This window comes from Bubalus kerabau, chromosome 14, assembly GCF_029407905.1.
Source record: "Bubalus kerabau isolate K-KA32 ecotype Philippines breed swamp buffalo chromosome 14, PCC_UOA_SB_1v2, whole genome shotgun sequence".
In the NCBI taxonomy this organism is placed as follows: domain Eukaryota; kingdom Metazoa; phylum Chordata; class Mammalia; order Artiodactyla; family Bovidae; genus Bubalus; species Bubalus kerabau.
In genome coordinates this window covers 48,465,819-48,489,934 of record NC_073637.1, presented here as the reverse complement: position 1 = coordinate 48,489,934, position 24,116 = coordinate 48,465,819, and the positions used below count along the sequence as shown (strand labels likewise).

At 43.0% G+C, this 24,116-nt stretch overlaps 1 protein-coding gene and 1 long non-coding RNA gene across 2 annotated transcripts in view; both read right to left on the bottom strand.

Moving 5' to 3' along the window:
• The window catches only part of EXT1 (exostosin glycosyltransferase 1), a 316,389-nt gene that overhangs the window by 194,417 nt on the left and 97,856 nt on the right, over positions 1–24,116 (bottom strand). The window lies entirely within an intron of this gene.
• The window catches only part of LOC129626859 (uncharacterized), a 56,144-nt gene continuing 53,093 nt past the window's right edge, over positions 21,066–24,116 (bottom strand). Inside the window, exon 3 of the long non-coding RNA XR_008702263.1 lies at positions 21,066–23,170. This is a non-coding gene — a long non-coding RNA (uncharacterized LOC129626859). The remainder of the gene's footprint in view (positions 23,171–24,116) is intronic.

Below are 24,116 nucleotides of genomic sequence, written 5' to 3'. Positions count from 1 at the left end.
AGTGTGGATGGGGACACACACAAGGGAAGTGAAAGATGTGGTTGGCAGGGCAACTCTACAGTCTTCCTTCTTGACCAAGCTCTAAGTGTTGAGACATCTCTAGGAAAAGCCTAGCTTTTTGCCTGATTCTCAATAAGCTTGTCCTTTTGCCTAAATTACTGGTCCCTCTCTGGCACACTCCTTAGTCAGTCTGGCATAATTTTTTTTTTTTGCAGGGCCCACACTGCATGGCATGCGGGATTTTATTTCCCCAACCTGGGATTGAACCCACACCCCCCTGTAGTGGAAGCATGCAGTCTTAACCACTGGACCACCAGGGAAGTCCCTCTCGAATGACTTTAAAATACAGTTTCCATGTGGCTTCTTCAAACAGACTCCTATGTGTCTCAACAAATCGTCTCTACTTTCTACATATCATCACGGCACATTTCACATTGCCTTGGAAATACCTGAGTGCCTTCCCCACTAACCCTGTCCACTCTGTTATAAGCTTCACTACTTTCAACTGCTATTCCCCCTAAAAAATGTAATGCAGGTACAGAGTAGGTGCTCAATGTCTGCTGCATGAATAAATGAGTGAACAGACTGGGTACCCAGAGCACCAGTGGCAGAATGACACTTTTGAGAAATAACTACAGCAATTTTTCCAGTCCCAACGCTCTTCCAGAACCTTACCACTTGTCATCAATAAATTAAGTCTTTTGCCCCTCCTCTTGAATGGGATGGGACTTTGTAAATGCCTCGATGAATATAATATGGTGGAAGCAACACTGTCCACTCCAGTGGTAGGTCAGTTCCTTGGCTCCTCTCAAGAACCTCACCCTTGGAACCCAGCTGCCATGTGATGAGGAGGAGCAGGCCACAAGGAGCAGTCGCAAAGAGGTATTCCATTGGAAACAGGCCCAACTAAATTTTAACTAGTGGCTCATGGCTACCATATTGGATAGTACGTATCTATACCTAGCTATGAAAACAAGTCTTTAGATTTGTACTGTCCAATATGGTAGCCACAAGCCAGCCACTAGTAGCTATTTATATCCAAATTAACTAAATAAAAAGTTTAATTCCATATTGCACTCGCCCTATTTCGGGAGCTCGACAGTGGTGAGTGGCTAGTGACTGCTATATTGGACAGTGCAGATATAGAATCTTTGTATCACTGTGGGGAATTCTCTTAGACAGCATTGTTTCAGATGATTCCAGCCCCAGCATTTGAGCTCTTCAGCTGAGGCCCCATACATCAAAAAACAAAGACAAGTCATCTCTGCTCTGCCTTGTCTTAATGCTTGACCCATAGAATCTGTCAGCATAATAAACGGCTGTTTACGCAGGTAAATTTTGGAGTCATTTGAGATGCAGTTATAGTAAATGGAAGAACAGTCTTTCTTAGAACTTCTAAGACCCTTCGCAAAACTCCATTACACCTACATTCCTTAATGCAGAATTGTAAAGGGGGAAGCAGAGAGTAACAGGTAAGGAGTCAACAGTCATTCCTGAAATGACTTATTGTAACACAACTGAACACTCAGTCCCTGTCACTAACCCTCAGCTTGTGCTGAGCAGAGCAGTTAACATTTTATACGAGAAGCAGCTAAAATTTCCACCAGTACCTCTTCTGGCTGCAGACCAGGAGAACACCAGTTGCACTGTGGAACACTTCTCTGTGGTCTTATCCTGCTCTTGCACACACTGAGAGAGAAGATGAAATGCCTTCAATTGGCTCTCCAAGTTACAGCCTGGATTTAGGCACTGGCCCTTCCTGGTATGTATGGTGGCCATTCCCCACCTCCCTTTTTTTTTCCTTTCAAGTCACCATGGGAAGGGCTAATTTTCCTCCCAATATGACCAACTAGGATACACTGAAGGCTTCCCTGGTAGCTCAGATGGTAAAGAGTCTGCCTGCAATGCAGAGACCCAGGTTTGATCCCTGGGTTGGGAAGATCCCCTGGAGAAGGAAATGGCAGCCGACTCCAGTATTTTTGCCTTAAGAATCCTGTGGACAGAGAATTCCATGGGTTGCAAAGAGTCAGACACAATTGAGAGACACAGGATACACTGAAAGATATGTATGTAGGTTTCCACCCCCACTTTTGTTCAAGAAGGGTTTGCAATTTACTATAAATGCACAGATACAATAAAGCCATATTCATTAATATAGGTCAAGGTTGATAAATTTTTCCTGTTAAGGGTCTGAGCCATAGTGAGGCAACCCCTTATAACTGACTAAAAGACAAGGGGTTAATGCCATTACCTCAAACAGAAATTGCTTTGGGAAAGTGATCAAGAACAATTAAAGCAAATCAACTGGCTGAACTGATATACATGTTTTCTATCATTTGGTAGAGGCAGAAAACAGTAAACAGCCTATTCTGGCCTTTGTCTGAAAGCATTAGCTCAGATTAGATTATTCTGATTATTTTTTGTAAGTTAATAAGCACAATTTCTGTTCCATTAATATCCCAATGCAGATGAAGCCACAAAATTACAAAACCCATTTCCTTCAGGTGCCAAGTTTATAAAAAGAAAAATTGCTTGCTTGGAAGGTCACTGGATTCATCAACTGTCCAGATTGTTTTTACCAGAGATAAGGGAAGCAGAGCACACAACCTGAGGATCAGGTGAGAACGCTGACAGGTGACAAGATCAGGAGCTCAGGTTTTCACCCAAACCCACACACTGGCCAATCTGTGAATATGGCCATCCCAGCCTGATGCTATTTCCCTGACATCCTTAGTGGCTTGTGTGATCACATGGGATCCAAGGTCACAAAACAAAATGTGCAGCAAGCACCATTTAACCCACAGTTCTATACTCGTTCAGCTCTTTTCCACAGTAAAACTTAGGCCTTCCTCACATGGTGATCCTCAAGACCCAAACTTAAAATTTTTTAAATTCAGTTAACAGCTGTTCTCCTCCTTCCACGCAAGGAAATCCCTAAAATGTAGGCCCTCCTCAGTGAGCCTCCCCAAGTTGTACGGAATCTCACCTCCTGCCTCAGTTTCCCTCTCTAAGCCTTTCCCGGGCCATTTTGCACACTGTCAAGGTGGAATTATTCCAGAAGGCAGTTCAAATGACACACACACTGCTGTCCTGAGATGCCCTGCTTGGTAAAGCTCACTCTTGATTATTTCTGAGTGTGGCCTCCCCTTATAGCTCTTGAAAAGAAATAATAAGCTATTCTCTTAAGCTAATAAGCAACTGTTGGCCGAGATGGGTGTTTGTCACTCTCCATCTCCCACCTCGTTGGCCTAAATGCCTGTGGTTTAATACAAAGCTCTGTTTCACCAGGGCTCGCCTCTGCTCTCCAAAGACCTTGCAGGACCCTGCCTCACCAGTGACATCATCCTGCCTCCGCAGCCCTTCCCTGTAGCCTCCTCTTGTGACTGGCACTCCTGTGCTTCTGCAAGCATGTACTTTGAGAGCAAGAATCCATTGCCATTCATGCATATGGTAAATTCTGCATTTTTAGGGAGGGAGTTTATTCCTGTTGGTAGAATGAGGCTGATCCTGCAAACAAAAACAACAAATATGCAAGTGCTCCATGCCCTTCACACAAATACAAGACAGCTGAACACGGGTGAAGGCTTCCAGGCCCTTCTTACCAAAAGGCCAAGTGGTGAAACCCCAAAGGAGTCCGAATGAGCCCATTTTCAAGAAACAGAAGCAGAAAGATTATAGGCACAGAAGTCAAGCACAATGTTAGGGTCCTAGCTCCACTCCTCCCTAACTGGGTGGCCCTGCCCTTATCTGCTAACCTCTCTCTTCACTTGTAAAACGAAGGTAAAGGCCCAAGGCTTCCTTACCTTCGGAAAGAAGGGCATGTCTGTCTCATATAAGACAATGCCCGGGACATAGCAGGTCCGGGGGAAATAGCCATTCACTTCCTCCTCAACCTTTCAGAAATTCCAGAAGGAGAGGCCGCCACACAGATTTTAAAGGAAACTGTGAAAAGTCAACAGTAATCGAACAGTACCATCATTTTAAAAGTTGGTTGGTCTACTTTAGAGTTTCCCAGAATTACTGGTACACAATGGAACCCCAAACTCTAGCACTGAAAACAACCAGATTCTGCACAAAACGGTTCCCACAACCTGAAACAATGAAAAAGTAGTCAAATCAGGCTCAACCACCAAACAAGTCAATATCTGATTCGCAGTTATAAGAAGGATGTTTCTGGATAAATTATTAGGAAAGTGAAAGTGAAAGTCAGTCACGTCTGACTCTTTGCGACCCCACAGACTATACAGTCCATGGAATTCTCCAGGCCAGAATACTGGATTAGGTAGCCTTTCCCTTCACCAGGGGATCTTCCCAACCCAGGGATCCAACCCAGGTCTCCTGCATTGCAGGTGGATTCTTCACCATCTGAGCCACCAGTGAAGTCCAATTGATAGGAGATGCTCCACAATTTAACTCCTACATGTCGATCACATAAAGATGAGAGCTGCACAACAGCGGGCAGGCGCCCCCACCCCAACAACCCTTCTTAATTCAGATACACACTACTTACCATTCTTGCAGATTCATCAAACGTGATTAAACAACAGAATCCAAAATATATCTGTGCTTTAGTTTTAGATACTCTTGTACTTCTAATGCCATTTACTGATTAACCCTCCTACATACACAACACATGCTTAACATGCTAAAATATTTCACTCTAAGGCAGGTGGTTACAAAAACACAGGAATCTCAAATGTTGTGAGGCTCACACAAGCCTAATCCTCAATATAAAGAACCAAAGTGAAACAACTATTTCATGACAGGGTGGGGAGACAGGGGAACACTAGCTGTTACTCTTTAGGGCCTTTTAATCTGGATTCTTGCTGTTTTCCTTGCTCCAGCCTCTCCTTCCTCAGTCTATACTTCACCCAAATAGTACTTTTGACATCTAGGAAGAAAAAGGAGAAGAAATATTCTTTAAAAAGTTCATAAAAAAATTTTTTTCACAGCCAGAACATAAACCCCAGCGCTGAGCTTCAGAAAAGAACATAAAGCTAAAAGGAGATTTTCACTACATATTTCTTTAATACATATATAGTGTGTGCATATATGTGTGTGTGTGTGTGTATAAACAGAGTTGGATTTTTTTTTTCCTGAATAAAGCACCTCTGGAGTTCCTTATGCATCTAAGCACATGCAAAGTGTGTTTGTATTTATCAGTTACCAGAATCTCCTGTCTGTCCCTCATTCAATGCCAAAAGACAGTTTCAAAAGAGAGAAAATTATAAATAGGTTTGTAAAATATAAAGATAGATGATAGAGGTGTTACAGAAGTGATAGAGATGGAGATAGATGATACACAGATAGATGTCAGATAGATGGATAAACACATAGGGAGAGACAGACAGACAGAAGAGGTAGCTCAGCATCAGGAAACATGAACTGGTACCTGCAGAGAGCCTGGGTGTACCAACAGAGGTTTCAAAGTGATCAGTCCCTATTCACCTTGAGGAAAACTGGGTCCAAAAAGGCTCAGCATCATGAATGTGTTCTTTCTACCAGGACCAAACAAGCTAAAATTCTAGTAGACACAGGAATGCCCAGCACTACAGGCATCGAGTCCATTTGCACACCTGTCCGTGTAAACAGAAGTGGCCTGAGGTGATCTCTTGTCTTCCCGGCTCAGAGGCAACATCTTAACAGGTATAGCCAGGCACTGTTTAACTTCTTATTGGTCAATAACATGCCCCAGCAAGCAATAAATATGCCCTGACCCTGCAGCTGCCCTTTTGCACTACATGCATCATTGATCTTCTGGGGCTTGGAAAACAGCCAATCTGAATAAAAGCTAAGCAGAGGCCAAGTGCCATTTTCCAGGGCCTTCTTACAATTCCTTAGTAACCGTAGCCAGAAATAGAGCACTTGGCAAGTCATTGTATCATGGATGTTGGAGTGAGATTACTATCTTCCAGGAGGGGAGAAGGAGAGGAGAGGAGAGGGAGACTGACCAAGATTCTATACACACAAATAAGGTGATCTGATCTATACACACCAAAAGCCCCAAGTCTACAGACTAAAGACTGGGAGTTTAGCATATCCTAGAGAAGAGGATCAGAAAGGATGGGTTAAGGAGGAAGAAATGGAACACTCAACTCCCTAAATAGCAGAGGCAAAAACAAACAAACAAAAAAGAAAACCACACAACAGTCCTAACAGAACAAACTCTATCTTTTACTAAACACTTTTTAAAAGAAATTTTCTATTTTCTTCAACTAGAACATAAACTGTGCAAAGGGAGGGACTGGAGAACACATGTGTGTATATATATGTGTGTGTGTGTGTGTACATGTTTATATGTCTGTACATATGTGTTTTACTATTGCATCTTTAGGACCTGGTACACAGTAGAAGTGAAATAAGTATTTATTGAATAAATTGGCAAATAGAGGCAAGAAAAGATAGGGTGGACAGAACTAAAGCGAAAAATGAAACTGTTCTTGGCTGGGGGAGGAAGAAGCACTGACCTCTAAATTTTTCAGCCATTAAAGGAAGGAAACTGAACGCAGATCACAGTGTAGATGTCCAGTTAGACTCGGTCCATCACCCCATCCCTCCATCACTTTCACAGCCACTTGTAATCACTCCTCTTGGTCCTGGCACCTGGGGTTTCAGTTCCTGACTACTCTGACCACCACCGTGGCTGTGGACTTCCCTTACGTCACAAACCCAGGAAATTCCTTTTGACTCAATCTCAAGCAAGTCAACCCCTTGCCTGGATGCAATTAGTTCACCCACATTCTCCAAGTAATATGCAATCCACAGTATTTATTGGTCTTCAGATATGTGGATGATTTAAGGAGTTAGGGTATTTCGATTTACAGGATCTGAGGCCAGAATTTTTCATTCATCACGATACTCAGAGCTGTTGCCATTTCCTGAGCACCAGGCCACTACACTCTGCAGGACCTTCACCAAACACAACTATTCATTCCTGACACAGACCCTGCAAAATGGTATTATTATTCCACTTTTACATGGCAGGGAAGAAACAAAGCCCTCAAACAGAAGAGATCTGTGTAAGATCCTACAGTTGAAGTGGTATAGTCAAAGTTCAAAGTCAGAGCCTATGGTTCTCCCCAAAGTCAGCCATCTTTTGAAAACTAGGGCTCTGTGTGCACATGGCTGTCCTAGCCTCACAGACCACCAGGTACTGAATAAAACTGTTTGTCATGGAAGGGCATCCCAGACTTGTGTGCAGCTAGGCAGACTCTTGGGACTTAGTCTAATGCCCTCATGTGAAGGCTCAGGAAGGGAGCCCCAGAGGGTGCCCATTCCCAGCATCTGTGCCCACCAGTTTCTTTAGCTTTAGATCCCAAGCTCCTTCTGCCACAACAGAGCAACGCAGGAAGCAGCATCTCAACGGAGATAAAAGCAGCAACTGCCGCCAATACCCACGCTCTACTTAGCATGCGCCAGATTCCGTCCTAAGTCTTCTTCAGAGATAACTCACTGGACTTCACAATAATTCCAAGGCATATGAATTTTTTGTTCTCTTGGTTTTACAGAGGAGAAAACCGAGGCAGTAAGTGGCCAAATAAATGAATGATCTAAAGTCACACAAACTGGTAAATGATAGAATTAGGATTTTTTTTTTTAATGGAATTTTCTTGATTTTAATACATTTTATTGTTTCTTTTTCTTTCTTTCTTTCTTTTCTTTTTTTTTTTTTTTTACAAGCTCGGTCATTCTAAGCAAAACAAATGAAATTCACCTTCCAAGTGTTATCCTTTATTATTTCATGTTCTGAGACAAACTGATACTTTAGGTCAGCAGCTCTCCCTCAGGCTATTCATGAAGTCAGTTATTTTCACAATATACCAAGACCCTAATTGTGTTAAAAGGTACTGTGTTCATGATTGCTGTCTATTGTAGATGAATTGACAAACAGGTACTTAACAATTTTTAAGGTTCCCATTTTCAACATGGTGAACACTGATGGCTATAACCACATAAACCAAAGTTCTACAGAGACTTTTCACTAAGCCCAAATGTATTGGGTGGGCCAAACAGTTTATTTGACTTTTTCTGTTAAGATGCTACGGAAAAACCCAAATGAACATTTTAGTCAACTCAATATAATGAAGGTTGGAGATCAAAAATGTCTGAGATTCAAAAAAGCAGCAAACTGCTCTTTTTTTCCTTGTAAAACTAAAGTATCTGCATAATTATATTCCTCTATCACTACTGCTCCTAGTATAGAATCCACTACTCATATTGGTTAACTTTAGCCACGTTAACAAACTTCTATTTCACAGAGAAGACTGGGGAGTAGGGATGAAAAACTGAGAACTGTCTGGTATAGGCAAGCACTTGACAATCAAAGCAGTAAACACAAGTAACAAACTCTATAAGCAGGTATCTTTTTTTTTAAGAACCTTTTTCTCTTATATTGTAGTATAGCCAATTAACAATGCTGTTGACAGTTTCAGGAACACAGCAAATGATCTCAGCCATAAATATACCTGTATCCATTCTCTCCCAAACTCCCCTCCCATTCAGGCTTCTAGGTAACACTGAGCAGAGTTCCCTGTGCTACACGGCAGCAGGTTCTCATTAGTATATCCATTTGATACTGGCACCCCACTCTAGTGCTCTTGCCTGGAAAACCCCATGGACAGAGGAGCCTGGTGGGCTGCAGTCCATGGGGTCTCGAAGAGTCGGACACGACTGAGCGACTTCACTTTCACTTTTCACTTTCATGCACTGGAGAAGGCAATGGCAACCCACTCCAGTGTTCTTGCCTGGAGAATCCCAGGGACGGGGGAGCCTGGTGGGCTGCCGTCTCAGGGGTCGCACAGAGTCGGACACGACTAAAGTGACTTAGCAGCAGCAGCAACAGCAGCAGCAGTGTTTCTATGTCACTTGCAATCTCCCTATTCAACCCACGCCCCTTTCCCTCCCACTGGTGTCCACACATTTGTTCTCTATGTCTGTGTCTCTCTTTCGCAAATAGGTTCAACACTATTTACAACTGCCAGGACCTGGAAGCAACCTAAATGTCCATCCATAGATGAATGGATAAAGAAAAAAGATGGGGGTACATACATATAAGGGAATATTACTCAGTCATAAAAAGAAACAATATTGTTCTATTTGCAGAGACGTGGATGGACCAAGAGACTGTCACACAGAGTGAAGTCAGTCAGAAAGAGAAACACAAATACCAGATATCAATGCATATATGTGGAATCCAGGAAAACAGCACACATCCTTGTTCATCTTCTTAAAGTGACAGAGCCAGAATTTAAACCAGACAGGCTGGTCCTGAGCCCAGGACCTAATAGACCTAATAGTCTTCAGAGATTCTGGCTCTCCCTGCACGTTTTCTTCTGTATTATGTATGACTGAAGACTACAAGTTGAGTGCGAACTCGTCAACCAGTAAAGAAGCACCCAGGAAAACAGCACACCCTACATTTCTTCATTCGTGGCAGAGAACCCCCACCTTGCAAATTTAGTGACTAATACAGAGCACTGATACATATGCTCCAAATAGCTCCATACAATGGTTTACAACCCATCTCCCTCAAGCAGCCACTTCTCACTGATACAACATACCATCCCTTTTAGGCTATAGGTAAGAACACAGTTAAAATAATGTTAATAGGTACTTATTAAGGCATAGCCTTTATAAAGGTGCTTAAATCCCTTCAGGTATATACAGCTAGGTTCCTTATTAAAGATTATAGGACTCTGGAAAGCAGTTTGATATCCCTCTTCACCTCTCTCCTTGTTAGCCATGTACTACATCCCAGACCAGTTCCTGCCTTGCAAGGAAGGAGTCTTTTACAAGTTGTGGTCTGATTAACCCCAGGAACTTTCCACCAGTTCTGAAACAATGAAGCACCTTTCCTGCTTCTGTTTGGAATCAAACATGTTAAAATCATTAACATCTTGGCTTTAGAGAATCTCAGAATTCATATTGATCTCTGTAGTTTGTAAGTCCCCACAACTAAAAGCGCATATAAAGTCTGGATTCAGAAAACTTGGGACCAAATACCAGGCCTGCCCTTCCGGGACATGACCTTCCTTTCTCAGAGTTCTGCTAAGTTCTGGTTTGTTCATCTGTAAAATGGATACAACACTTTACCTATTGTTAGTAATGCTGTCATTGTCAAATTAACAAAATAACAGCAACAAATAATGGGAGATAACTGTGGATCAATGGAGAAAATACTAGAAGAAAGTCTGATGATCTGAGTTCAAGATCCATGTCCTCCTAACACACATCAGTGTGCAACTTGGGTTGTTATTTAACCTGAGTCTCAGTTCTCTAACTTGAGTCTTAATTCTCTAACCTGAGTCTCATCCTCTGTGAAGAATGACCCACACTGTTTTAAGAGCTGTTTTGGGCAGGAAAGAGACTAAAACCCATTTGCCAGGTCAAATCAATGCCATTTAGACTGCAACTGGCCCTGAAGCTTGTAGTCTGAGGCAAAATAGAGAGCACACACCCCATTAAATGGGTCTCACACAAAGGAATGTATCCACAAAACAAAACCAGAAGCACAGACATAGAGAACAGAGTTGAGATTACCAGTGGTGGGGAGGGGGGGATATACTGTGAGTCTGGGGTTAGCAGATGTAAACCATTACATATAGAATGGATAAAGAACAAGGTCCTACTATACAGCACAAGGAACTATACTTAATATCCTTGGGTAAACCGTATGGAAGAGAATACAAAAAAGAACGTATATATGTGCATACTCAGTCACTTTGCTATACAGCAGAAATTAACAGAACATTGTAAATCAACTATACCTCAATTAAAAACAATTTAAAAAAAAAAAGGTTCCCCCAGAAGACTACAGCCCTAGAGAATTGCAAACTCAGTGCTGCCAAGCCTTTCAATTTTTCTACCTCAGCACTGAATCCAGGTTTTTGTGTGAAATCTCCCAACTATTAGAGTTGGCAATTAATTCAATTTTTTAAATTATTTGATGGACACAGAAAACCTGTCTGCAGGTTACAGAAGAACGGCAGCACCTCTGAGGATAACAGTCTTAAACAACTTTAGGAGATCCTGAATATCTTTAAAAACCTGGATTAAAACTACTCTCACACTCAGGGAAAATGCCTCCATGGAAATCAATACACAGAAAAGTTTGCCCCCCATTCCCTAGAGTTGTGTACACCATCAAAAGCCCACCTATGCCCCCAGGTTAGAACAGCATTTTTCCAGTATTCTGACTCTTGCTAAAACAATATAGAGAGAAATCCCAGACTAAAGGACTCCCTAGTCTTACTCTTGAAAATAAAGTCTCAAAGGACAAATGAATAATTCAGAGAAGCATTCATTTTAGAAAACACTAGCAAAAGAGTCTCATAATTTAAGATTTAACATTTTAAAGCATCACTAACTCATCACTGAGCCCTCAAATTAACCTGATAAAATATATTTTTGTAAGTGGAACAAATGAGTTTAATTTCATGTGCCGAGTTCCTTTTCTAATAGATGCAAAAGCCCCACACGGAGACAGAATGCAAACAGCGCAACGGGCTTTAGAATCAGCCAGTCCTTGGGTCAGAGCTGGGGCTTCAGGCACCAACTGTTTCCCATAAGCTTCAGTTTCCCACTATCAACGGTGCTAATAACATCTACCATGCCAGGACTGGTGGAATTAAATCATGTATGACAAGGGCTTGGGTCATAAAACATGTGTGATGGTTGTCATTTTTGTTGCTGTTTTTTTAACTACGGAGTGAGCTGGTTCATTTATGTTTTGCTCATAATAGTAACCGGGCTGATGCTAAAGCTGAAACTCCAATACTTCGGCCACCTAATGCGAAGAGCTGATTCATTGGAAGAGACCCTGATGCTGGGAAAGATTGAAAGCAGGAGGAGAAGGAGACGACCGAGGATGAGATGGTTCGATGGCATCACCGACTCAATGGACATGAGTTTGAACAAACTTCAGGAGATAGTGAAGGACAGGGAAGCCTGGCATGCTGTAGTTCATGGGGTCGCAAAGAGTTGGACATGACTTAGCAACTGAGCAACATAATAGTATTGCTGAAATTATTATTATTATATTTAGGTAATCATGAATAAAAAATACATTCACAGGGCTCCAAAAATACCCTAGTGGGAAAAAAATTCCTTTCCACTTGTGTCTCCCATCTGCCAGTCTGGCCCCTTCCCATCATAAATAATCACCATTCATCTCTTGGATATTAGAAAAAATACATCCTCTTTCCACCAATCAAACCCATAGACAACTGCAGCATATTATACTCTCTACACAGAGTTGTGTGTTTTCACTTATTATATCATGGAGATTTCTACATGTGACTACATGACAATATTCAATACCATTTTTTATGACTACACAGTATTCCACAGTTATATATTTATTGAGGCACAGTGAATAGCTTGCTTCCAATCTTCTGTTGTTACAAAAAAAAAAGTAAAATAAAAAAAAATTGTTTTCGTCAAGTTACTTCATTTCTTCCTGCCTCCACTGTCTTGTTTAGAAATGGAGATACTGTTAGTCCTACCTCAAAGAGTTGTTTTAAGAATGAAATGAGTTTGAAATATATAAAATCTTTAGCTCTGAAATCAGGTAAGGGCTCAGCAAGTGTCACTATTATTAAGTATACAGGTCATCTCATACCCATGGAAGTATATACATAATACAGATTCCAGTAGTGGAATTACCAAGACATTTAAAAGGAAATGGGGAAGCGATGTTAAATGAGGTGTCCACTGACTTCGCTGGGGGAGGAAAAGGCCAAAGATCACCATACAGACTTCAGAAGTTTGCAAGTCCTTTCTGCAGAAAGTGACTCTTCCACTGCTTTGGGAAAATAATCTCCCCTCCCAGATTCTAAACTCTTCTTTGTTCTTCTCATAAGCCACCCAAGTGTCCTGGAAATACCCAATTCTTGGCAGACAAGCTATATTTCCCAGATTACCTCTCAATCCTAGAAGAAACATTAAAAACTTGGCCAAGATCACATGTCCCTGTTTTCAGTACTGGAAAATGAGGCCATAGGAGATTGGTGGCTCTGGTCCACAGAAGGCAGTTCAAGAAAAGGACATCGAGCAAGTGGGTCAAAGCAAGTAATGACCAGATACCGGCCAATGTTTTCAGGCTCAGCATCAGCAGAGGCGCACTGTCTGTATCAACAGTGGCCACAGCTGCCTCCACCAAGAGCACATTAAATCCAAAACAAAAGGAGGGAAAGGCTGATGAGAACGTCAAGTGCTAGAAGTTACAAATAGGCTTCAGAGCTACTGAACCCCTGAGAAGGAGAAGCTATAAGAGAAATAAGTTAGAACAATCTTTGCCTCTCAGTGTCTCATCTGCCTGTCAGAAGATGGATGTCAGGGACTTCCCTGGCAATCCAGTAGTTAAGACTACACATTCCAACAGCAGGGGGATGCAGGTTCAATTCCTGGTCGGGGAGCTAGAATTCCAAGTGCCTCTAGGTCAAAAGACTAAAACACAAAAACAGAAGCAATATTGTAACAAATCAAATAAAGACTTTAAAAATGGGCTGCATCCAAATAAGGGGAAAAAAAAAAAAAGATGGATGTCAGAGTTGGCAGGATCCATGTATATTTGCAGACTCGGTGGCTTACGTTCCACCCCCCTGCCCCTCCCCCAACCTCCACTTCACCTCCCCACAAATCTCAGCAAAATAACAAGGGGAAAGCAGAACAGGGACCCTCAGCTGGGAAAAATTCCAACTTGGGCTGCTGTTGACTAAACCAATGTAAATTCTACCTGAGTGCGTTACACTGACCTCTCCAAATCCATCTCACTAGTTAAAAAGAGAAGTCTTAGAGAAGTTTACTCCTAACATCAGCACTGAGGGCCATCGGGGGTAATATTTACAAAGCACATCAGTTTACAAGGAGCCTTCCATTACCTTGGGCTGAAGGCATCAATTCTCACCAACAACGGAGGGGCCCCCAGGTATTCTAGCGGGCTCTGTGGAATCTCATGAAAGTTTTAAGAATTCTCTCAGCTCACATCTCACTTTTTCTCACCCTGTCGCATCTCAGGCTTCAGTCTCTCTTGTTGCCAGGAGCTACTTCCGCAGCCAACTTTCATGGTGCCAAGGTTTACAGTAACACCTCGATGGAAGAGCCACATTGATGAGAGCTTTCTGTGCAGTAATTGAATTCTGCCTGGTAATATGATGCTAGCAGGATAACGGCAGTGGAAGGGAGAGAGCAGGGGTGAGGACAAGTGAGAGCCATAAAGATACATGAAAGAAAATTTATGTACCGTGGGGGGAAGACTGACCTGTCCAGTGACGGCGATCTGTCATCTTCAGCATGACAGCCACTCACGGCAAGAAAGCGTTACGCTCAAGTGTCACCTCCTCAGAGAAGCCCACACTGGCTGCCACAGTCAAACACCCTTGTATTCCTATTACCCACCGCGTTGCCTTCAAGATGCTATCTAACATTAAAAGTACACTCCATCTGTTCATTTGCCTACTAAACTGCAGAGAGGCGTGAACCATGCCTGTCCCATTCATACTCTATCCCCAGTGGCTTAAAGAGTGCCAGGAATAGAGCCGACACAGAAACAGCCATGAAGGCATAGTTGGAATTAGGCAACAGCTTTTTTTCTTTTCATTTAAAAAACTGCCTATACAAAGAAATGGACTTCCCTCATAGCTCAGTCGGAGAAGGCAATGGCAACCCACTCCAGTACTCTTGCCTGGAAAATCCCATGGATGGAGGAGCCTTGTAGGCTACAGTCCATGGGGTTGCGAAGAGTCAGACACGACTGAGCGGCTTCACTTTCACTTTTCACTTTCCTGCATTGGAGAAGGAAATGGCCACCCACTCCAGTGTTCTTGCCTGGAGAATACCATGGAGAGAAGAGCCTGGTGGGCTGCTGTCTATGGGGTCGCACAGAGTCGGACACGACTGAAGCAACTTAGCAGCAGCAGCAGCATAGCTCAGTTGGTAAAGAATCTGTCTGCAATGCAGGAGACCCAGGTTAGATTCCTGGGTTGGGAAGATCCCTTGGAGAAGGAAACAGCAACCCACTCCAGTATTCTTGCCTGGAGAATCCCATGGACAGAGAGGAGCCTGGCGGGCTACAGTCCCTGGGGTCACAAGAGTCGGACACGACTTAGAGACTAAACCAACCAACCATACAGAGAAACAGATTCTCCACCTAAGACTCCAGGAGGAAACAGCCTTTGATTTTAGATGTCTGATCTTCAGAAATCTAAGAAATGTACGAGAATAAAGTTGCATTGCTTTTTTTAAATTAAAAAATAAAAATATAAAACTGCCTATGAGATTTCTACAAACCAAAACCCATCTCCCACCACCATAGCATGATGTGGCAGGCGCTGTGCACGCTCAGTTGCGTCCAACTCTTTGCGACCCCCTGGACCGTAGCCCGCCAGGCTCCTCTGTCCGTGGGGGTTCTCCAGGCAAGAATACTGGAGCGGGTTGCCATATCTTGCTTCAGGGGATCCTCCTGACCTAGGACGCACAGCCCCTACATCTCCTGCTCTGGCAGGCAGATTCTTTACCACTGTGCATCCAGGAAGATGTGGAGAGGAGGGGGGAAAAGCACTGAACAAGTGCTGGGTCTAAGTCAGCTTGCCTGGCCTTTCACATGTAATATTAGTCCCAGGACTCTGTGATCAGTGTTACTGGTATTTCAGATTAAGAAAAATGAGGTTCTGAGACTCTAAAACAACTCCCCCAAATCAGCTATGTAGAAGGTGACCATTTCTCATCTGACTCCAAAACTCCCTGCCTCTCTTACCTCCCACTTTGTCCCCTTTTCTGGCTCAGAGGACTTTCGTTTGCATTTCAAAGGACCCGGTTCCCCTCTGCCAGGCTTCCAAGACACAGTTAATATTCACTTAGATAAATTCCAAACAGCACTTCTGATCTCACTATTTCAAGGAAATGTTAATCACTTTAGAAAATGGGAAGAGTCTGTTTTTGTAAATGATTCTGGAAGGGAGAGCCTGTGTCTTCGTCAGAGTACCAGACAGGACGAGAGAACGTCAGCTGCAGGTGGCCCTGGTGCGGAAGGGGATGCTCAGGGATGCAGCAGGAGGGGCACCGGGTACCACACTTCAAAGACCGGCTCTCGGTCTCCACATTTCTCCTTCATACAACTGCCACCACAAACATTACTTCTTGTCTTTAAAGAGTGTCATTGTCATTTACTGATAAAGGAAAATTCACAGACGTAAGTTTTCAAAAACTCTCGCTTAAAGCAGGAAACCTTTTTAAGTGTGTGCCAGATACTGGTTTTAATTTCAAAGTAATTCAGCAATCATCAAGAGTTATTAAGAAGGCTTGCTGGAAGCTTCCGCTGCACACAGAAGACATAAGACTGCATTTCCTCTGCGCTGAGGTCTAATTCCTGAAGAGGTCGCTGTGGCCTCCGCACGTGCCACAAGTAACAGAAGGCACTTCAGGAAAGACCCTGCTCCTGGGAAGCCGTGTGCGCGCCTGTTAGTTGCTCAGTTGTGTCCGACTCTTTGCAAACCCATGGACTGCCAGGCTCCTCTGTCCATGGAATTCTCTAGGCAAGAATACTTAAGTGGGTAGCCATTCCCTTTTCCAGGGGATCTTCTGGACCAAGGGATCGAACCCAGGTCTCCTGCATTGCAGGCAGATTGTTTACCATCTGAGCCACCTGGGAAGTTAGCATGTGGAAAACTAGAGGGAGAAAGTTGCCAGCGCCTGCACACTCAACCTGAGTCCTCTGCTAGCACCCGTGTGGAGCTCACAGCATCCTTTAGGGCTGTGGGCCTTCCGAGCCCAGAGAACAGATTCCTACCAGGCGACTTTTTGTTTTGTTTTGTTTTAATTTTGGCTGCACTGGGTCTTAGTTGCGGCACGCAGGATTTCTAGTTGCAGCATGAAAACTCTTAGTTATGGTATGTGAGATCTAGTTCCTTGACCAGGGATCGAACCCAGGCACCCTGCATTCGGAGCATGGAGTCTTAGCCACTGGATCACTATCAGGGAAGTCCCCCTACAAGGCCACTGGACAGGGCAGTCTGCGGTGGAAGGACTGTGTCCAGTTGGCAAGCTCTAGCATTGGTGGCAGCAGAGGACAATCACAGCGGGGGAAGACGAGAATGGGACGAACTGAGACAGCAGTATTGAAATATACACACTATCATGTGTACAACAGTTAGAGGGGAAACTGCTACTGAGTAAAGCCAGCTCAGCGAGAGCTCTGAGAAGACCTAGAAAAGTGAGATGGGCAGGTGGGAGGGGGGCTCCGGAGGGAGGGGATGTATGCATACATATAGCTGGTTCATGCTGTGCTGCAGAAGCCAACATGATAATGGAAAGCAATTATTCTCCAATTAAAAATTAAAAGTTTAGGGGGAAAAAATGAGGCTGTAGGAAATAGAGAACACACGTATTGATACGGAGGGAGGGGGAGGGATGAACTGAGAGACTAGGTTGACATACATACACTATTGATACTATGTGTCAAATCAATAACTAATGAGAACCTACTGTACAACACAGGGAACTCTAGGGGAGACCTAAATGGGAAAAAAATTCAGAAAAGAGGGACTATATGTAAATATTTGGCTGATTCACATTGCTGTACAGTAGAAACTAGTACAACATGGTAAAGCAACTATACTTCAATAAAAATTAAGTAAAAAAAAAAAAGAAGGAGAAGAAGACTAGGACTTAGGATAGAGACAGCTGGCTGAAATTCCAGCTCTGTAGAGCAGCACTGTTATACCTGGGGCTGTGTACATCATTCTCTATCAGCTTCCACATCTCTAAAATGGGGTGATAATAATTACTACCTCACAGGGCAGCCTGTAAGAATGATGTATATAAAGTGCCTGCCAAATAACAAAAACTCAATCTAACATTAACCAAAAAAAATTAATTATTTTTCTGGCAAAAATTTTACCCCAGGAGCTTTTTTTTTTTTTAACTCACCTTTATTGTTCTGCCTTTAACTATACCTCAAATAAAAACCTTTTCCTAAATCTGATGTAGCAGACTGGTGGTCTGATTCTATCATCACTACAAAGGTACCTGACTCTGGTTCCAATTTTTATCTCTAAAATCACCCTGGTTCTTACTCTTGTCTCTAAAATGTAACAAATGAAGCTACCCGTGCTGTGGGTGAAGAAAGTGAAAGCCATGTCTATGTGCTTACTGGTTTGAGACAGACCTCACTCCCACCTGAGCTGGGCTTCACCAATCTAGGAAGAGGGAACTAGAGTAGATAAGCTGTTCACTAGACACAAAGAGAAGAGAGGAGAACACGTGACAGAGGACAGGATGTGGCACCTAGAGAGGAGGGCATGGACTTGGAGTCAGAAGTCAGGAGACGGCGATCCCACAGCTTGAAACCCAGAGCCAGAGCCAAAGCTGCCAGATTTAGCAAACGGAAACACAGGATGCCCAGTTAAATGTGAATCTCAGATAAATACCGTGTTTTTCAATATAACGACACCCACAGATATTTCTTTCAAAGTATGAATATGTTCCACTAATTTCTTAGTCTCTCTCACTGACTTTATGGGCCATACTAAAAATACTCACTGTTTATCCGAAATTCAAATTTAATTGGCCATCCTATTATCTAGCAATTCAAGCCACATAAAGATCTTGAACCTGCCTGATGTAGTAGCAAGACCATGGGTTCTGGAGTTCAAGAGAGCTGTGTGTGAATCCCAGTCAGATCACAAACTAAAGGTGTAATCCAGGCAGGTTATTTGAACTACCTGACTCTCACATTCCATATCTGTAAATGACCATGATAACACCTCACAGGGCTGCTCTATAAGGGTCATGAAATAATGATAATAACTACTAATATTTCTACTGCTTCGATGCAGTGCTCAACCAATGTTAGTTTTCTTTGCTCTTTAGGTCTCAAGTCTTTCCCACAGTAAAATGGGCTTAAGAGTACTGGTGAAAAGTGAGAGTGTGTGTCACTCAGTCGTGTCCAATTCTTTGCGACCTCATAGGCTAACTGGGGAATTCTCCTCTGCCCACAGAATTCTCCAGAAAAGAGTTACCGAAGTGGGTTGCCATTTCCTTCTCCAGGGGATCTTCCTGACCCAAGGACTGAGCCCAGGTCTCCTGCATTGCAGGCAGATTCTTTACTGTCTGAGCCACCAGGGAAGCCCCAAGGGTATTGGTAATAGAATTCAAATATATTTTCTGGGAAAAATGACACTTTAGCCTTCCTCCCACATGTCTCCAGGGAAATCTTCAGAACTATTCTTGGAGGGGGAGGGGTTGGGGCAGGGGGCTTGGGAGGACTTGACAAAATATCCCCTTTCCCACAGACAAAAAAGTAAATTTTGGTTCACTTGGTTATGATAAATGTATTTGATGGGAAACTGCCCTGAGTTTCTTCTAGAGAGTTCCCGTACTCTCCCCCCATATCCCTTAAAGCAGTATTTCTTTAAAATGTGGTCTGAGAACATCGGCAGAAGAGCCACCAGTAGTTACAAAGAACTCTCCTGGGCCCCAACCACAGTCTACCAAATCAGTTTCCAGGGGCAGCCCGGAAAGCATCCCTCCTAAATAGCCTGTTTGGGTTATTCTTAAATACACTGAAGTTTGGGTACCATCACCCCAAAACCTTCCCTGGTGGCTCATATGGTAAAGAATCTGCCTGCAATACAGGAGACCCGGATTTGATCCCTGGGTCAGGAAGACCCCTTGGAGAAGGAAATGGTAACCCTCTCCAGAATTCTTGCCTAGAGAATCCCATGGGCAGAGGAGCCTGGCGGGCTACTGTCCATGGGGTCACAAAGAGTCGGGCATGACTGAAGTGACTAATACTCCACGTTTCACTCTAAAATCTTCAACCCAGAGTAAGGAGCTCCATGGCAAACTTGCCTTCCCCAAAGTTTACTCATGCTCGAGGAAAATGAACAGGCCCTGAATATTCCATGAAGGAGGGCAATGGTACATTCTAGAATGATACAGGAATGGAAACTTCAAAGCTTTTTTGTGAGGAGCAGATCGACTCATCTAGCACTCTGTTTTGGAGCATTTGTGTCAAATTGACATTCCAATTTCAAGACTGTACATAAAACCCCATTCAATTATTTAGCACTGTACAGATTTTACATAACTCGAAGTTACTGACTCAATTCATTTTCCTTCGGTCTACAAGACAGATTAATCTAAAATGAATTAAGACAGGCAACCAGAAGTAATGTTACCATGGCCGGTAAACAGTCTTTAAACTGTTGGATCAGTAAGCTGCTTAAGGGTTCTGGAGAGAACCGGATGCCACATCTACTCGACAGTCATATGCTTTTGAGCCGAGGATTTAGAAACCGTGTTCCTCCACGATGACAAAAACTCAAGACAGCGGGTGATGCTTAAATCAAGCTTCAGCTTTTACAAATAAGTACCACTTCCTTCCTCCCCGAAAAAAAAGGTAATGAAGATGATTCAGGTACCAATATTTCAAGTTATCTCAAAACGCATAAATTCCTGCAAATTACTATAATGGAACATTTCTGATAATTTGAAAACAAACATCTCTAAAATACCCTAAATTATCCCTGACATCAGGTTACTTAGGGTTGAATAGAGAGTGAAAATAAAGAAACAATTATAAGAAATGCTAAGAAGTATTACAATGAGGGAGTTGTGATGTCAAAGTGACATCAAGGTCAAAAAATCATCATGGAAGACTTCCCGGAGAAGGTGACATCTAAACCAAGGAAGAGGGACAAGTAGGTGTTGAAAGAGGAAAAAGAAGGTTGAAATTTGTTGCCCTCAAGAGATGTTGAAGTCCTAAGTCCAACACTTCAGAATGTGATTTCTTTTTTCAGAAATAAGGTTGTTAAGAGGTAAAAATTCATTAAAATGAGATCATACTTGAATAAGTTGGACCCTTAATCCAAGATGACTAGAGTCCTGATAATTCAAGTAAAAAGAAAGAGGGAGGGGAATGCCATATGATATCCTTGCAGAGAAACACAAAAGACAAAAGGAAAACAGTCATGTGACAGTCATACAACCAAGGATATCTAGAGATACCAGAAGCTGAAAGACACTAGAGAAGAAGCCTAGAGACTTCAGAGAGAACATGGCCCTGACAACACCTTAACAACTTTGGATTTCTAGCCTCCAGGGCTATAGGAGAACAAATGTCTGTTGTTTAAAGCCACCCAGTGTGTGATACTCTATTACAACCCAAGGAAACTAACAGAATAGGACTGAGCCAGCGTGGGCAGATGGGCTGCTGACAGGGGTAACAGCAAGTGTAAAAGCTGGAGGTAAAGGTGAAGAAGGCTTTGGTTTCAAGGAACCACATGGATTCAGGTTGGTGGGGAAAAGGAAATTCAGATTGGTTGGGCTTCCCAGGTGGTTCAGTGGGTAAAGAATCTGCCTGCAATGCAGGAGACACAGGAGATGCAGGTTTGACCCCTGGATTGGGAAGATCCCCTGGGGAAGGGCAGGACAACCCACTCCAGTATTCTTCCTGGAGAATCCCATGGACCGAGAAGCCTGGTGGGCTATAGGCCCTAGGGTTGCAGAGAGTCGGACATGACTAAAGCGCCTGGCACTTGGGGAGAAGGGAAGGTGGGCAGTGGCTGGAGGACACCGTCCCTGGGGTAGTAAAGTCCATCCTCTCCTCTGTGTCACAGCACCGGACACTCCACTCTAAGGACCGAACACAACCTTCAGGAGGGTGTACAAGAACCACAAAAGTGCTTTCAGTAAAAATGAACCAACAACTAAAACAACACCAGGATGGAAGTGTGCTCTCAGAAATCATCAGTAGTTACTGTTAAAAACAAGTTTTCAGCACAATCACAAAACCTGGAGCGAGGTGACTGGAAGAGACACAGCATCCTTTCGGGGTTCTGTCTCTTCATCCGGGTGCCGGTTACACAGGTGAGTTCGCTTTCTGAAAAATCATCAAGCTGAGAACCTGTGATGTGTGAACTTCCCGATATGCATGGTACTTTCATAAAATTTGCAATGAAAGAGAGAAAATGCAACATATGGCCTCCCGTTCCCCCAGAGGGACTGACACGATCCTATTTATAAAGATAAGATGTCCATCATCTTGAACTTCAATTATTTCTATCCCTTTGTCCCCCTGAATCCAAATCTGATCACCTTAGGATGAATTTTAAACCTCTAAGACATTACTAAGTAAAATCGCCTCCATTCTCCTTACATATTATCCTCTCTTTTGTAGGCTAATTAAAGAGCATGTCTTGGCTGGCCTGGGTTAATAATAGAATATTACTTCATATTTAAACAATAGATCTCACATTTGAAAGGTTTCCTCTCTTGCAAAACCTCAGGTTTTATATTCAACGGTAAAGTTTTTTGATGCTTGTTTCTACCTGGTTGCTAAAGTGAACAGCAATAGAGCCAGAATTGGGTCCTAAAAAGCTGAGGTCAGGACCAGACAAAGATTCAGGATTCTGCCTCTATCCATGCTCACCTGGATGGTATGCAAACACTCATGCCACTGCTTTGGAAACTAAAGAAAAAATCCTTAAACTCAGCCTACGGTTTAATGAACAAAACAGGTATCAGATAGAAAACCTCTTAATTGGAAGATTACATTTCTAGTTATAACTCCAAAATGTCTTTTGCAAATTACCAAAGCAGCTCAAATCTGCACAATCTTAATTTAAAGCAACATAATTCAAGACCATGAGGAACCTAATTGCTGGTTAAGCGAGTGTTTCCAACCATAATTGGCTTCACACAACCCTGCGCACAATCGTGTACACACATGCCTAAACCACCGGACGTGGAGGCTCCGGACTAAGCACAGGGATGTCAGAAGAATCTTTAGAAGAATGCAACAAAAGGCATGATCACTCACAGAGGATTTTCCATGCAGTGACTCAAAGCAATTTCACTTTCCAGAATGCTTCCCTGAAATGTCAAGAAGGAAATTAGTGCTGTTCATTGCACAAGGAATTTTTTTCCCCTTGCAACTCATTTCCACCCTTCTTAGAAATTCTCAACAACTTATGGCAGAATATTGTGATATATACATATACCAATAAAGATAAACTGGTTGAATAATGCCCCCCTAAATGCCTCTGTTTCAACCCCAGTACCTTAGGATGTGATCTTATTTGGAAATAGGGTCGTTATGGATGTAATTAGTTACATTGGGATGAGGTCATACTGGAGCAGGGCGAGCCCTTAATCCAATCTGATGAGTGCCCTTAAAAAAAGAGGAAATTTGAACACACACACACAGACAGCACCATATGAAGATGAATGCAAAGACTGGGACAAGGACTTCCCTGGTGGTCCAGTGATTAAGAATCCACCTTGCAATGCAGGGGACACAGGTTTGCATTGCAGGGGATTGAGGTTCGGTTCCTGGTCGGGGACTAACATCCCACATGTTGCAGAGCAGCTAAGCCTGAACACTTCAACTACTATGGCTGCATACCACGACTAGAGAGTCCATGGACTACAAGGGGAGAGCCTTCATGGTGCGACAAAGACACCACATGCTGCAACTAAAACCCCATGCAGTCAAATAAACAAATGAATACTAAAAGAAAAACCAAATACAGAGTGAAAAGTCAAAGTGTTAGTTGCTCAGTTGCGTCCAACTCTTTGTGACCCCATGGACTGAGCCCACCAGGCTCCTCTGTCCATGGAATTCACCAGACCAGAATATTGGAGTGGGTTGCCATTCCTATCTCGAGGGGATCTTCCCAATCCAGGGATCAAACCTGGGTCTCCTGCATTGCAGGCAGATTCTTTACCATCTGAACCAAATACTGAGCACGTGCGTGTGTGTGTGTGTGTATACACATACATACATATAAAGATTGGGGAAATGCTTCTATAAGCCAAGAAACACCAAAATTGCCAGCAGACCACCAGAAGCCAAGTGTGATATATAAAACTGACTCTCTAGAACAGACTGTACAAGAAATCAGGCCTGCTAACACCTTGACCTTGGACTTCTGGCCTCCAGAACTGTGAGGCTGATGTTACTCAAGCCATCAAGTTTATGAAGGCTGTTAAGAAAGCCCTAGCAAACTAATACCACATACATATACAAATTTTAACTGAAACCTTCATGTACCCCTGTGTCCTATCTGTCTGTGCACGAACACAGGCACCCGCTAATGAATAACCTTAGATTACTG